Consider the following 16,979-nt stretch of genomic DNA (forward strand, 5'->3'; position numbering starts at 1 on the left):
TGTTTGTAATATTTGTTGAAATTATTCACTTACATTCAACATTAAACACATTTTAAAAAGAATTGGTTCAAAATCTCTTTCAATAGGGTAGATGCAATTGGTATTGAAGCAAACTTATAAAATACTTAATATCTAGCTCTGGTGGCTAACTTACGAAAGCACATAGTTTGTTGGTCATTCTAATAAGTTTGAAAGAAGAATAGGAGGAAATCAATAAAATACATAGGGCTTAGCATAGAATCTAGTGCATCATACTTCAGTAAGAAAATGGATAAATGAAATTCTTAATGACATATTAGATTACATGGAGTGCATATTAAGGACTTTAGATCTTACTAGTCACAAGCATTTAAGATCAAAATTAAACATAAATGAATCCATGATTTCATAAAAATACACCCAAAATCTACTATTACATGTCATCTAAGAAGAAAACCGAGATAAATGAAATGAAAACAGAAAAGAATACATACTACATCCTCTCGTGAGCCAAAATCACCAAAACTATTTATTAATTTGTAGATAGAGAATACATTTTCACTTTCTCCATTAACAGTTCGAAAGCCTCTTTGAAAACCAAAACTCAAAACCTCTCTATGAAAACAGAATTCGAAACCTCTCAAAATGTGTCATAAATAATTTTTTATAGGGTCTCAGGATGAGTACCCCATTACAAAATATTCTTTCTTGATATCCTAATGATTAATCATAGCAAAAATGGTGCGAGCATGCAAATTACACAATTGTCATAGTTAAACCCTAACTAACTTGACTTCATTTCTTGAAATAGAATATTTACAGAAACACTTCATAAGATATTGAATGTAAGGCCAAGTTTCTGATGCTTTTCTTGATCTGAACTAAGGATGCACCTATGTGATTGATTATGGATGATGGATCAGGATCAGAAGACCTAAAATGAATTATCATTATGTGGTTTGATCATGGATAGTCTAGATCTGAATACTGATGCATGTTTTATTCTGTAAATGTTATGATCTAGGTATGACTAAAGTCTGGAATATCAATGAAGTTTTTAAGTTAGTATTTTCATATATGTACGCTGGTTCACTTTGATAAAAGCACGTATACACGCTAGTTCGACACATCAAAGTCACGTATATAGTATGAAATATGATGTTTGAAGTTGTGGTTGGTTCTGGTTGTTGATGAAGATTTCTGGGTTCTACTTTGTGTTCTGGTGACTGTGTTCGACTGACAGTGTTTAGAATGTTCAGAATGATTGATTATGATTATTGTCACTGATGATGGGTTTTCAGTGATTGATTGATTCAGTTGTGGTTGATTCAGAGATTGATGATTGAGTTTCAGTGATTGGTTGATGCAGATGTATTTGATGGTTTTATTGCAGTGGTGATTTATTTAGAGCTTCGATGTTACTGATGGGTCAAATATGAAAATATGATGAAACGAGGCCTTCAGATTGTGGTGTTGTATTCCAGGAGTATCTAGTTTGAAAATTTATGAAATGTGGTCCCTGGAGCAAGAGAGAAGGTTGTAGCCTTCTATAGGTCGGTGCCTACATACTGCTAAACATATCGGCCAGTAGAAGAGCCAGGGGGTTGGATCTCCCTTCCAGTAGCAGCTGGAAAATGAGTGAAGGTTGGAGCCTTCTCTAAGCGGCGCCTACGTACTAGTAAATGGATCGGCTAGTACAAGAGCGAGGGGGTTGGAGCTCCCTCCCAGTAGCAGCTGAAGAACGAGTGAAGGTTGGAACCTTCTATAGGTTGGCTCCTGCATACTATTAAAGAGATTTGCTAGTACAAGAGTGTTACAGGTCACTTTGGGCACATCAACCCCATCTTCCAAATCTGTATTATTAGGGTCCATCAATCCCTAATTCACTTGTTTTCATTCCCTAATGAAGTCAACCTATCATGCTTTCCTTCCAAGAGTTTCCATGTCACCATTTATCCAAAAAGTGCCCCTGAGGAGATCAACACAGGAAGCCTTCTATCAGACTGCAATGCATTGCAGGAACTACATTGTCTAGGTGCTATGCATCACACCTAACCTTTGTTTCACCTGCACTGAGCAAGATTCATTGAATTTTTGAAATGAATCCATTGGATTCTTCATCCAGTGGATGCTTCTGGAAATTTCCAGATGGATGGAGCTCGCATTTGGATGAGGAAGAGGATGAATGAACCTTAATCCATTATCCCTTCCTCCATGGAACCACTTCCCAATTTTGGAAAAGCAATCATGAGGGCCATTAGTGACTTAACCTCCTCCATTCAACTATAAATTAACCAAGCATTCAAAGGCTTGGGGAAGTTGGAATTTCTTGAGCTAAGGAAATGTTGTTAGAATGAGATGAGTAAGAGTATTGTAATGATGTCAAATTGTTGCTTCATGAAGAGAGAAGGGTTTGAAGCTGGAAGGATGACACTGAATCGAGCATGCATCTACATGGGGTCCTTCCTTCTATCAATAAATAATTCTAATTTTTTTCCATTCATGTGTTTATATGATGTATATCGTATTCTTGATTCTATGATATGTTTAGTTAACAGATCGTCATTATTTTATGCTTTGATGGGTTTCTGTGTCGGTTTGTGTGCAGGTACTTTCCAAGCGATTTAAGTATGGAAAGGAGTGGCGAAATCAGTCAAAGGAGAGAGGGACTGAGTGAGAGTTACCCGTTGGTACCTTCATTCTTCTTTCTCTTATCTATTAACTATAGGAAAAGAGATGAATTACTTTGTTTGTTGTTTCTAGACTAGCTACTAGGTCTAGAGGGTTAGGCATTTGAAGAAACACTAAATTTTCCCAAAACAAAATTGTGACTCCACTGGGGAGCGATCCTATCCCTTATAGTAGCTTATCAATCTCTTAAAGCACTTTGACATACTGTACCTTCTATTATTCATCGAATTCAAGGTCAATTCACTGAAAATTGAGTCAATTTTGAGTATAAAATTGCCTTCAGTAATCATCACACTTATGTGACTGACACAGTGCAATGCAGTGCACTTCCCACATAGATCCAGTGTGATGCATTGCACTATCTCTAACTGTTGTCTGCGATGATCCCTTTAGGGTTAGTTTTCCCATCTAGGAACTAAATTTTTTTGTCAATTTTCATCAATTTGAATTGCTTGTTGAATGCAAATGATGTCTTATCTCTAAAAACAGTCTTTTCATCTCCTTAGCCAGTCATCCCTACTTTGATTGGATTGATTAATGTTTCTTTAATGTTTTATTTGTCATTATCAGTCTATAGTCAAAATTATAATATAGTTGATCGATTGTTTTGTCGATAGAAAAGTGCGTAAAATCGTCGTTTTCTTCGAAAAATGAAGTGTCGTAAAGTCTTCCTTCATAAAAGATCGATTGATTGAAGTGTGCATTTGATTTGTTTTTTCATTTAAAGTGTCAAAAATCTTCATTTCTTTAAAATCGAAAGTGTCGTCCAGTCTTCCTTTCCCTTTAAAATAAATTGTTGCAAATCGTCATTTTTATGAAAAGAGATTTTTTATCGATTGTGCATATTTACTTTTTGTTCATCATAACATTAAGGGATTTGAAAATAAAAACATACATTGTTCATATTGTAGTTTGTGAATGCTTGAAAGGAATAGATAGCAAATTGCATCTAGTTTGTGCTCTTTGTTGCTTGTTCAAAAAGTACTTGTATGCTCTATCCCTCATAGCTAGGATTTTCATTGTTGAAAACAAATGGAAAGGGTGCTTCTCATTCTAGTTGCATTCTTAGGAATTACAAAAAACATCTCGTGGTGAACCTTCAAAGGCAAATTTTAATAAATATCAACCTAAAATTTACATCAATTAACCTAATAACACATTGGAACTTAACGAAAAACATCTAGAGGTCTAGGCTAGAGACGTGTTCCAGTGTCATTAAACCTAGTGGCTGTCGTTTTCACTGAGGTTGGGTGATTCCTCCTCTCTGATTTGATAAGTGCTAGTACGGACTTGTGCTCCCTGCACCATCGAGTATAGAGTGGGAGACCCCAATAGGTTGAAATCCTTTATCCCTAGGAAGCCGAGTCTGCCACCTTACCGATCGCAATGCACCAAACACAACATTCGGAAAGATTGACTATTGTACGTTAAATCCACACTGGTTGGTTTGAAACATGTTGACAAATGAAATATCATGTGATTTACGCTGAAAAATCTCTCATAAATTTCTCTGTCATTTATCACTAAGGTGTATATTGCAGTTTTGCGATTTGTCTGGTAAACCCTCTTTTCTAGAATCTCTAGAGCAATCACTTTCATTCCTTTTTGACTCTTTAAAAGTAAAAGGATCATCTAAGCACTTGTCCCTTCAGGCTCATTAAACATCAAAGGTGACTAGAGTCATCTTTTGTTTTTTCTCGACTCTTTAAAAATGAAAAAGTGAAGTTGTGTTCTAGTGTCGTAAAAATTAATTGACCGCAGATAACATCCTCCACACTCGCTCCTTAGTTGATCTTAGGTTGAAACATATGGTGACGAATCCGAAGTCCACCAATCAAGGAATTCCTTTTGATGGGAATCCTAGTCCTTTTCCTCCATTTGGAAATATTGGTGCTCCATATATGGCTACATTGTCCCTTCCGGGATTTACCATTGGCTTGCCAGTATGGTTGTTTTCAACCTCCTTGGTTCAAAATGTCGTGATTTCTCCTCCATCTAGTACACCTCCAACTGGACAAAATCAACCTCAAGTTGATCCTAAAGTTGACCCTTTGCCTTCTTCCTCGGTTGTTTCTTCATCCCCTTCTTCCTCTTTGTCTGGTGAATGTATTGGTACTGGCAACCAAGTGGCTAAGAAAAAGAAGAAAGGGAAGAAGAAGAAGAAGCAAATTCAGCAGAGGGGCAACCAAGAAAACATTGCTTTGAATACAACATTTGATGAGAAACTGTTCGTCAAGCCTCACAAAGTTCTATATCCATGCAAACTTTGTGTGGGAGACCATCTTCTTCGAAATTGTCCTGATATTCCTCAGATATTAGAAGAATGGTCTTCCCGTTCACATCATTCTGTGACATCAACTTCTAGAGATCATGTTGGTGACACACCATCAACTAGTGGTAGTAAATATCATGGAAAGAAGGGAAAAGTCAAGTTTCCTTGTAGGTTATGTGAAGGGAATCACCCCATTCACCTTTGTCCCTATCTGGATGAAGCCAATAAAGTGTTGGATAACCATCCTGCCTCACCACAGCGACTTCCATCTGGTTACAGGAGACTATCCCTTAACCATTCACTAGTTAATGAATTGACTAACTCAAATCAACCATCGGTCAAACCCACTCTCTCTAAAAGTGAATCCTCTGAGTCTATACCCGACCCAAGTCAACAGGTCGAGGTAATAGTTGACCCGATTCCACCTTCAACTAATTGTACCTTTCGCGAAGAGAGTGAAAATGATACTACTCAGGTTCTTTTCATTTCTTCAGGTTCTAATGAACTTGGGTGCAGTCCTCCTGTTCCATCAAGACAGGAGGAAAATCCTCCAGTTCTCGTAACTCAAGGGGTTAATTCTCCTATTTCTATGGGACCCCCTCCAAGTAGTCTAGTCACTTCCTTTGATTGGAATCGACTGGCAGGATTTCGCCTTCCTTCTTATGTGCCCTTCCAAATCATAGTACAAGTTTGTAATATGATTGTATTTGGAACTATTATAGATGAAGGTGCGTCTGTGAGTATCCTTTCCTCAACTGCTTGGCAAGCGCTCGGTTCACCGCCACTTGTGCCAGTTACACAGAATCTGTTGGCTTTTAACAGAGGAACGAGTCGACCATTAGGGATCCTCCCTCGGTTACCCATTACTTTGGGAGGAAAAACCATTTATCTGAACGTGATGGTAGTCCCAGGCCCTTTAGATTACAATTTACTTCTTGGGTGTGACTATGTTTATGACATGGGAGTTATTGTTTCAACACTCTTTCGAGTGATTTGTTTCTCGCATGATGGTAGAATTATCACCGTTGACCAGATTTCATTTCCCGGTCCAAATATGGCTTCCAGTCAACCATCTTCCCTAAGTGGTCCTTTTGTACCAATGGTATCAGCCCCACCATGGGTTAATTATGTGGCAACCTATTCCATACCTACATCGACTGACGATCAATTCAGTGATGTTGTACCTCATGTACTAGGGGCATTGGAACCAGATCTCTCCTTCAGGACCCCTTATGAGTTGTGATTGAATTTGAGGATAGGTCTTTTACTGTGTCAACCTCGTTTAAAAATGAAACAGGTCTATGAGGATAGTTCTTTTACTGTGTCAACCTCATTAAAAAATGAAACAAGTCCTGTGAGGATAGTTCTGGGTCTTGTGTCAACCTCGTTAAAAAATGAAACAAGAAATTTGAGCAGAGTTCTTTGTCATGTGTCAAGCTCATTAAAAAATGAAATTTTGACCCCAGAGCAAAGTTCCAAGTCGAGTCTTTGATTAGATCTCATAAAATCCCAGTCGAGTCTTTCTCTTGATCTCGTAAAAGAACCTTCATTTCATCCACCTCACCTGATAGCCATGAGTAGTCTACTTAGGTGAATGTAATGAAGCTTGGGGGGCATGCACCTAATGGTAAAGTTAAGTTTCCCTGTAGGTTATGTGAAGGGAATCACCCCATTCACCTTTGTCCCTATCTGGAAAAAGCCAAAAAGGTGATGGATAATCATCGTGATTCACCGCAGTGACTTCCATCTGGTTACAAGAGAATCTCCCTTTCATCATGCTGGGGGCACGTAAATCAATTTCAAGCATAGTTTTTCATTTCAAGCTTGTGTAAAATGAAACTGAATCCAAACATAGTTTTTCATTTCAAGCTTGTGTAAACATGAAACTGAATCCAAGCATAGTTCCCTATGGTTCAAGCTTGTGTAAAAATGAACCCATTTCCATTTTTAACCATCGTGATTGCCATTCTATCCGCATTTTCGTCAGATGAGCCTTGGTTATTTCATTCCATCACCACCATCTCTTTGGTCAATCATATGCTTTCACTTGGTTGTTTTACCCTTTTTTAGGAACATTTGCAATGAGTGGTCTTATTAGCCAGCCTCTTCACATAAATCAACATGTTTTGAGAAGTTCCAACATCACTGGAACCAGTTGCTACCCTGGACACCACTCATTCCTCAAAATGGAGTCCTCTTTAAGCTCTTTTCAGATTCTCTAAACATGAAAAGATTTTCAAGCACTTGTCGTTTCTAGCTCGTTAATGGATTAGAATCAATATCTATTCAATATAGTTTTAACCCTTCTTCGGGCTGAGATAGATTAACTATGAAAAAGGTACTCGTTGATCGAAAATGATCAATAGGTTCTCTCTTGTATTATTTTATGCCTTTTCGGACTTGAGAGACAAATTTGCAAAAAAACACTTTTGGAGTTTTCTTTTAGTCCCTTTCCAGACTCTCTAAATGTGAAAAGGACCGAGTTATCTTTGTCGTTAAACTCGTTAAAAACATTAAATAGCGACAAACTTGTCCATCAAGACAAGACTGAGTTTCACCTTCGCTAGACTCGCTAAAACATCAAATAGTGATGGATCCACCCAAAGGGTGGAATTATACAACAAGCATATGTTATCCTCCTCAAGCTTGATAAAGAATAAAGAGGTATTGGTCACAAATGATTGGGAAAATGGGAAAAAGCTGGGAATACTTTATGGTAGTAGGTCACTCTTGAACATGACACATTGACCTCATCACCGTGACTATGTGGGTTGGGTCATTCAACTTGATGGTTATCACACCATTGGTCTATCAAACCATCCATCACTTTTTTTGGGGTCAATGCTACCAATTCACTTCAGTGTCATTGATATGTTCAAGAGAAGTCATTCAGTTCAAAACTTCATCCTTTACAATACAGTAAACCTTCATTTTCATGTCCACCATTCCTGAACCTTGTGTCATCAGTCTATGTTTCATCTCCAAAATCATTTACCTCGTTTCATTTTGTTGATGTGGGATACATCAAGGCCCTCCTACAATGAGTCACTTCTTGTCAACATCAACACATCATCCAAGAAGCTAACTTAGAAACATCCCTTCAATACCTTGAGACTTGCATACATCAATGGCAGGTTTCTCGCTTTCGGTGATAGGTTGACATCACTGGCCTTCGACCAAAAGACTTCGTATGGTGTTCGACATCAAATCATTTATTCACACCATGCGGAATGTACTACAGTACCTTGAGGGTCATTATCATTATCAGTGATTCCTATCGCATCTGTTAACGGCTTGTATCATTGGCTGGTAATCAGATGATGTCTCTCCATGTTCAACCTCAGATCATCTATTCACATGGTTAGACTTGTACTTGAGTGAAAGATTGGATGAGATTGAAGACCCCGGATCTAGTTTCATCCATCCGGGCTGCGATCTATTTTCAGGAGTACTATATCAAATGTACAAATCGCCTTACAATTCATGGGTCTATATCTGTAGATGACTATATTTTTACATGTAATGAAATTTTATAAGCTAAGCATGCCTATGCCTTCCCTCAGCCAAAAATTGTGACAAAAAATCAAAGTATCATGATATATGTATTGTAACTAATGCAGGTCTCCTTCCGTTTCGAAACCTTCTCTCCAAGTGGTAAAGCATCTCACTCGACATGTTTATTTTTGACTTCATGCTTTAGGGGGAAATTGTTACAAGTCAATTTGGGCACATCAACCCCATCTTCCAGATCCATATTATTAGGGTCCATCAATCCCTAATTCAGTTGTTTTCATTCCCTAATGAAGTAAACCTACGTCATGCTCTCCTTCCAAGAGTTTCCATGTCACCATTTATCCAAAAAGTGCCCCTGAGGAGATCAGCATAGGAAGCCTTCTATCAGACTGCAATGCATTGCAGGAACTACACTGTTTGGGTGCTATTGTTACAGGGAAAAGTGTCTACTCAGAACTGCTTATCCCACTAAGGTGTGATAGCTACCTTAGAAACAAACAAAGTAAAGCTACTTTCGTTTTTCCTTTATAAAGTATAGATAGAGAGGAACAAAGAAGACCAACCTCTGTCTTGCGCTAATCTCCTGGTTTGATTCCTCTCTTCCTTGATAGTCTTTCGCTACTTGTTCCCTTGCACGCCCAGCTTCACAGAGTACCTGTAAGATCACAGTAGAATAGCACTATACAAAGACATGGATCTATAATCATAAACAATCTAGGATCAGATGTAAATTGACCATACAAATGCAGCAAACATAAATGACACAAGAGTATGGAGGAAAACTTGAATAGCTTTTATTGATAAACAAGAAAAAGCCAAGAGGAGTTACAACCAGTTGTTCTGACCCAGCATCAACCTCTCAGCAAGGAAGCCCCTCTTCACCTCATACAAAGCTTAGATCACCCAACAATCTGATGTTTGTCTCAAGAAACCAACAGCAATTCCTTACAATATGCAAAATTCCAGCCTCCGGATCTCTGGGATGAGGGATCCATATATAGATATCTGTAAGGGAGATGAGTCAGCTCGTGATTTGATTAGTGTCTTCCCTCTGACAGTTCTTGCTTCCACTTGGAGATTGATGATCTCTTACTCATCCTTGGTCGAATTCAGAGAGGCAAGTGTCACAGGAGAAGTTTCTGGAAGCTTCTATTGCCTCTCCACCTCGCGGAATGACACTGCCATTTGTCATTTCTCGCTCATCGCACCCTATAGAAGGGCTTTTTGAAATGCAACGCACCCACATAGTGTATTTAGGTGAGATGCAACGCACTTGGCCTGTGGGGCAGCTGAAATGATCCTGTTTTGACCAATTCTGAGCAGTTTTTCATGGAGAACTTCTGGGAGAAGCTGTAATCAGTTGACCTTGTTCCTTTAGGGGTTATAACAACACTTTTAGGGACTTAGGAGCCCTTGGTTTATGGACATTTCATGCTTGAGGTTGTAGTGCCCAAAAATGTCTATAACAGTTTCCCCCTAAAGCATGAGGTCGTTAATCTTTTGATGTTGGGTGAAATGCTTTATTATGAGGATCCGAAGTTCTTTCAAGCTGGGAGGAGACCTATAATAAGATACAATAAAATACGTTATCTTCATAATATTTTCATGATCTAGCTGAGGCGGGCATTCCCATGCTCAGCTTTATAAATTCATTTTCATGTACATAAGACAGACAATCGTCTAATTGTAGACTGATGATTCTGATAGAGCCATCATCCCTTTGATTGGATGATTATCTGTGCAGCAATGATGTATATTTGATGTCTTTATTTTCCTGAATATATATCGCAGCCCGGATGGATGAAACTAGATCTGGGGTCTTCAATCTCGTTCGATCTTCACTCGAAGTACAAGTCTATCCATGTGAGAGATGTTCTGGAGTCGAACATGGAAAGACATTGCTTGATTACCAGCCAATGATATAAGTTGTTAACAAGCGCAAGAGGAATCACCAATAATGATAATGACCCTCAAGGTACTGCAGTACAATTCACGTGGTGTGAATAAAGGACTTGGCATCGAACACCACGCAAAATCTTTCGGTCGAAGGTCATTGATGTAAACCTGTCGCCGGAAGTGAGAAACTTGCCATTAAGGCATGCAAGCTTCAAAGTACTGAATGGGGTGTTCCTAGATCAACTTCTTGGATAATGAGCTGATGTCGACAAGAAGTGATCTGTCACAGGAGGGCCTTAATGAATCCCACATCAATGACACAGAACAGAGCAAATGATTTTAATGGAGGTGAAAACGATCTGGTGATATAAGGTTCAGGGTGGCGGTCATGAAAGAATGGAGTATAAATGTATTGTAGTGGGTGAGACACAGGTGAATTCTCTGAATGACTTCTCTTGAACATATCGATGACACTGACGTGATGGATTGGTAGCATTAACCCCGAATGTGGATGGTATGATGGGACCATGGTGACGTGGCCGGTGAATGAAACAACCCAACCCGACTTGGATGCGGAATGAAAGTGTCATGTTCAAGAGCGACTTGCTACCAACAAAGTTTCTTCAAGTTTTCTTCCCAATTTTTCCCCAGTCATTGCTGACCAGTACCTCTTTATTTTTATCAAGCTTGAGGAGGATAACATATGCTTGTTCTATAATTTTCCCTTCGGGAAAACCCATCGCTATGTTTTAACGAGCCTAGCGATAGTGAAACTCGTTCTCGTCTATAGACAAGTTTGTCGCTATTAAAATTTTAACGAGTTTAACGACAAAGATAACTCGGTCCTTTTCAATTTTAGAGAGTCTGAAAAGGAACGTAAAGGAAACTCCAAAATTCCTTTTTCGTCATCTAATCCCTTAAGTCCGAAAAAGTATAAAATAATACAGAAGGGATGAATTTTCGATACTTTTAACGAGCCGAACAAAACAAGCGCTTGATCTTTTTGTGTAATAATCCCTCAAGTCCAAAAAGATTAAAATTTAGAGGAGGGATAGCACTTCCGGTCCCTTTAACGAGCTGGAGAGGCCAATGGCTCGACAATCTTTTCATATTTTACGAGTCAATTAAAAAGAGCTTAAAGGAGACTCGTCTTTTGAGGAACGAGCGATAAAATGGGTAGCAACTGATTCCAGGTAAGGTTTGGAATTTTCCAATCATGGAAGTGTTACAAGGATGGCTAACATGATCACTCTTCGCAGCTGTTCCTCAAAATGGGTAAACAATCAAATGGAGGTGAATGATCGGCCAATGCAAAAGTGGAGGTGACAGTGCAAACACGACCAAGGCTTTAAAGGCTGAAGTATTACATTCACGATGGTTATTTACCGGAAATTGGTTCATTTTTTAATGAGCTTAAACTCTGGAGGAACATGTGCTCATTGCTTATGTTTATTTTTTAACGAGCATGAAGTCCGCGCTAAAACTGCTCGATTAATCCAGTCGTGTGATAAGAATGTCTCATATATAAAAACGGCAACTTTTAGAGTTTTGCCCCACATCCTTTCTTTATGCAAGTTAGGAAACGACCAATCCTACGAGTTTAAAGGGTTAGAGGACCTACAAATTTAAAAAATAAATAGTCGCTCTTCGCTTGCATGCCAAAAGGTTTGCATGCCCCCAGGTATAAAACAGAGTTTCAAGGTTACCCCTTCTTCTTTCCGTTAAAACATTTGTTTTACCGGGAGAGGTCTACCTCTTACAGGTTACCAAAGATTGTTCTATTTACGGCATAAACAAAACACTTCTTCGGCGATGTTTATCGAAATAAACAAAGGTGAGTGGCGATGCTTGCCAACCCACATAACTTTGACAAGAGAATCTTATTCCAGAATAACCCCCTCTTCCAATCACGGACGGGAGTACAGACTAGTCATATTTTCTCGCGGAAACCTACCCTATACCCGAAGTTTTCCTGCCGAAGCAGGCCAGGGTGCATGCCCCCTGGGTTTCAGTCATGTCCCCCGAATTACTCACGCTCATCAGGCGGACGGACTAGAGGTTGAGACATTTCTTGCGTGAAAAGACCATTCAGGGATGGTATATGAATATTTGCTCTCTGTGATCCGGGAAATGAAAGCTGGTCTACGAGATTGACCACTCTTCCTTCGTGTGGAAAACACATTACTCTAAAGAGTGAGGAGACAATCGCTCCCATGCAATAAACATAGTCTCATCCAAGGAGTAGATTATAATCCAGGGGTCCTTGAACTATCATTACGTTCATTTGAACGGTTTTTCCTCTCAATGTTATGGGTACATTGGGAAGGATCCCTAACGGTCGACTGGTTCCTTTATCAAAGCCTGTTAGATTTCTCATCTCAGGTAAAAGCGATGGCGAACCAAGCGCTTTCCAAGCAGTCGAGGAAAGGATACTCACAGAATCCCCTTCATCTATGATGGTACCAGCCATAACCATTCTATATATTTGAACAATGATTCGGAATGGTATACTAGCTGGTAAACGGGGTCTACCTAGTTGATTCCAATCAAAGGAGACAACTAGGTTGCTTGGAGGTGGGACCGAATAGACGACCGGGTATGACTCTGACGAACTTCCTTCCTGCGGTAAAGGAACGGGTAAATTGCCCCATGTTCATTGGAGTTTGTGTTTACGAAAAGAATTTGGACGGTGTCATCCTTGTTCTCTTCGGTGACTGTATCATCTGAAGATGGAACCTCTGAAGGCAAGACCGGGTCAACTGCCGCCTTGACCTTTTGACTTTCGTTTGGTATGGGTTCAGATGGTTTGTCTTCAATGATAGATGCTTCAGCCGACCACCTGAGCGAGCCAGCCGGATTATCAACTAGTGATGGACTCGGCAAGAGTTTTTTATATCCAGGAGGAAGTCGTAACGGTGAAACCGGACGATCGTCCAAAACTCTTTTAGCCTCGTCTAAGAAGGGACAACGGTGGACGGCATGATCGCCTTCGCACAGTTTACAAGGAAATCTATATTTTCCTTTTTGTCCTGGGGCTTCACTTTCACTAGTCGAAGGTGTGTTTTCAACATGATCATCAGAGGTTGACGACACGGGTTGTGCAAACGAGGAGACCAGTCCCTTAAGATCCGAGGGATGCAAGGACAATCTCTATGATAGTGGTCTCCTTTGCAAATGACACATGGCGATTTAGGCCTGGTCGGTGCAGTGTGTGGATTTTCGTTAGACATCGCTCGTTTGCCCCCATTCGCTTTTGGCTCCTTCTTCTTCTTCTCTTTCTTCTTCTTTTCCTTCTTCTTCTCAGGTACTTGACTTTTGGCTTTAGCAGCCCCATCAAGCGAAGAGGAAGGAGGAGAGGAAGAATTGGAGGAAGTAGAAGGTTGGTGGGTAACTCTGGAATCGTCTAGTTGCTGACTCGATTGTTCAGGAATTGCAGTGTTCTGAACGACAGAGGTTGAGAAGAGCCATACATGCAAGCCGATTGTGAGTCCTGGAAGCAATAATGTGGCCATATGGGGTGCACCAACATCTCCCCAAGAGGAGAAGGGACTAGGATTTCCTCCAAGGGGAATTCCTTGGTTGGTGGATTCCATTTTCTCAACCCAAGATCAATGTAGGAAAGGGTAATGAATATTCCGTTTAAAATAAATTTTAGATGCTTTGACACAACTTGTTTTTTCAATTTTTAAGATTTGAGAAAAAACAAAAGATGACTCTAGTCGCCTTCGATTTTTAATGAGCCTGAAGTGACAAGTGCTCAGATGGACCTTTTCCGTTAAAGAGTCTGAAAAGGAACGAAAGGGACTGCTCTGGAAATCTAGGTAGAGGGATTACCAAACCAATCGCAAAACTGCAGAATACTTTTTACGGTACGGCAGTCAATCTTCCTAAATGTTGTGTTCGGTGCATTGCGATCGATAGGGCAATAGACACTGCTTCTTATGGATAAAGGATTAAGCCTATTGTGGTCTCCCAAAATATACTCGACGGTACGTGGGAGCACAAGTCCGTACTGGCACTTATCGTCTCAAAGTGGAGGAATCACCCAACCATTAGTGAGAACAATAGTTACCAGGCTTTACGACGTCGGAATACGTCTCTAGCCTAGACTTCTAAATGTTGTGCGTTAGGTTCCAAAGCGTTGTTAGATTCATTGAATTTATTTTATAGTTGATCTTGTTTATGAAGTTTGCCTTTCAGGTTCATCGCGAGATGTAGATGTAATTCCTAAAATGCAATCTAAGATGATAAACAATCTTTTTATCTTCTTTGTGCAATGAAAATCCTAGCTACTAAGGAAAGCAAGACAGAATTCTTTCACAAAGAGCAAAGAGCACACTCTAAATGCACTTTCCTAAATAAAACCAATCAGACTGTCTAAATGCAAATGCACATGCATGTATTTGTTTTCGACTTTCTTAGTATATGAATGATAAGAAGAAAGTTGATGCACAAATCTGAATTTCTTTTCAAGCGACAAATATCAACAAGTTTCTTTTCGAAATAAAAAATGGAGACGATCACAACACCTTACGATTTTGAAATGAATACTTGTTTTTGACACTAGAAAAATTATAAATTCAGACCAAAAACAATAGTAACAGGATAATCGACTATCAACAGCAATCAAACTCTTTCCTATGACTGAAATTGACACTTGCGACACTTTCAAATCAAAGGACGACAGTACGATTACACTACTTTTGCAAAGGAGAACTGAAAATGACTCAACAAACACACAAAAACATTTACAGTTCTTTTGTACAAAGGAGGCGGAATAATAGCAAGGAAAAGGGGTTTCAAACAGAGATATACTGATCACAGGTAGCAAAATTCATGAATAGAACTGGAAAGAATGAATCACAGAAACCAAAACTGCACAAAGCCTAGCCTGATCAGCGCACCTGTAACACAGGGAATTTGAAATGCAGCGCACCTTTTGCACTCGGGAAGTGTGCTGAATTTCATATTCTCAGAACAGTACCTGCGTTGGGCCAGAAACGAGACTTTCCTTGGGTTCCGGGTCACAATTTGCAGTTCAGTTCATGGATTTGGTCGAGCAAAAGGTAATCAGTAATTCAACAATCAGGGGTAGATCTAAGGAGGATCTAAGAGCTATCACAAGGGCAATCAGAGAGTTTGTGAATCAGTTGTTTAAATCATAAACAAATCCCGGAGATGGACTGAAGTGGCATTTATATACTTTGCATTTGCTATGGCAAATGCAGTTCGAATGCTACCTGGCACGACTTCAGACTCCGTCTGTAAGTTTATGAAATAGACAACAAGGAAGATAAACAAACAAACTAACTCGTCCCCAGTGGAGTCGCCATTTTTTTACAGGGAAAAGTGTCTACTCAGAACTGCTTATCCCACTAAGGTGTGATAGCTACCTTAGAAACAAACAAAGTAAAGCTACTTTCGTTTTTCCTTTATAAAGTATAGATAGAGAGGAACAAAGAAGACCAACCTCTGTCTTGCGCTAATCTCCTGGTTTGATTCCTCTCTTCCTTGATAGTCTTTCGCTACTTGCTCCCTTGCACGCCCAGCTTCACAGAGTACCTGTAAGATCACAATAGCATAGCACTATACAGAGACATGGATCTGTAATCATAAACAATCTAGGATCAAATGTAAATTGACCATACAAATGCAGCAAACATAAATGACACAAGACTATGGAGGAAAACTTGAATAACTTTTATTGATAAAAAAGAAAAAGCCAAGAGGAGTTACAACCAGTTGTTCTGACCCAGCATCAGCCTCTCAGCAAGGAAGCCCCTCTTCACCTCATACAAAGCTTAGATCACCCAACAATCTGATGTTTGTCTCAAGAAACCAACAGCAATTCCTTACAATATGCAAAATTCCAGCCTCCGGATCTCTAGGATGAGGGATCCATATATAGATATCTGTAAGGGAGATGAGTCAGCTCGTGATTTGATTAGTGTCTTCCCTTCGACAGTTCTTGCTTCCACTTGGAGATTGATGATCTCTTACTCATCCTTGGTCGAATTCAGAGAGGCAAGTGTCACAGGAGAAGTTTCTGGAAGCTTCTATTGCCTCTCCACCTCGCGGAATGACACTGCCAGTTGTCATTTCTCGCTCATCGCACCCTATAGAAGGGATTTTTGAAATGCAACGCACCCACACAATGTATTTAGGTGAAATGCAACGCACTTGGCCTGTGGAGCAGCTGAAATGATCCTGTTTTGACCAATTCTGAGCAGTTTTTCATGGAGAACTTCTGGGAGAAGCTGTAATCAGTTGACCTTGTTCCTTTAGGGGTTAGAACAACACTTTTAGGGACTTAGGAGCCCTTTGTTTATGGAAATTTCATGCTTGGGGTTGTAGTGCCCAAAAATGTCTATAACAGCTATGCATCGCACCTAGCCTTTGTTTCACCTGCGCTAAGTGAGATTCATTGAATTTTTGAAATGAATCCATTGGATTCTTCATCCAATGGATGCTTCTTGAAGTTTCCAGATGGATGGAGCTCACATTTGGATGAGGAAGAGGATGAATGAACCTTAATCCATTATCCCTTCCTCCATGGAACCACTTCCCAATTTTGGAAAAGCATTCATGAGGGCCATTAATGACTTAACCTCCTCCATTCAACTATAAA

Source organism: Pinus tabuliformis, chromosome 9 (genome assembly GCF_031772625.1).
Source record: "Pinus tabuliformis cultivar Carrire ecotype Pingquan chromosome 9, CPIR1, whole genome shotgun sequence".
NCBI classification, from domain to species: domain Eukaryota; kingdom Viridiplantae; phylum Streptophyta; class Pinopsida; order Pinales; family Pinaceae; genus Pinus; species Pinus tabuliformis.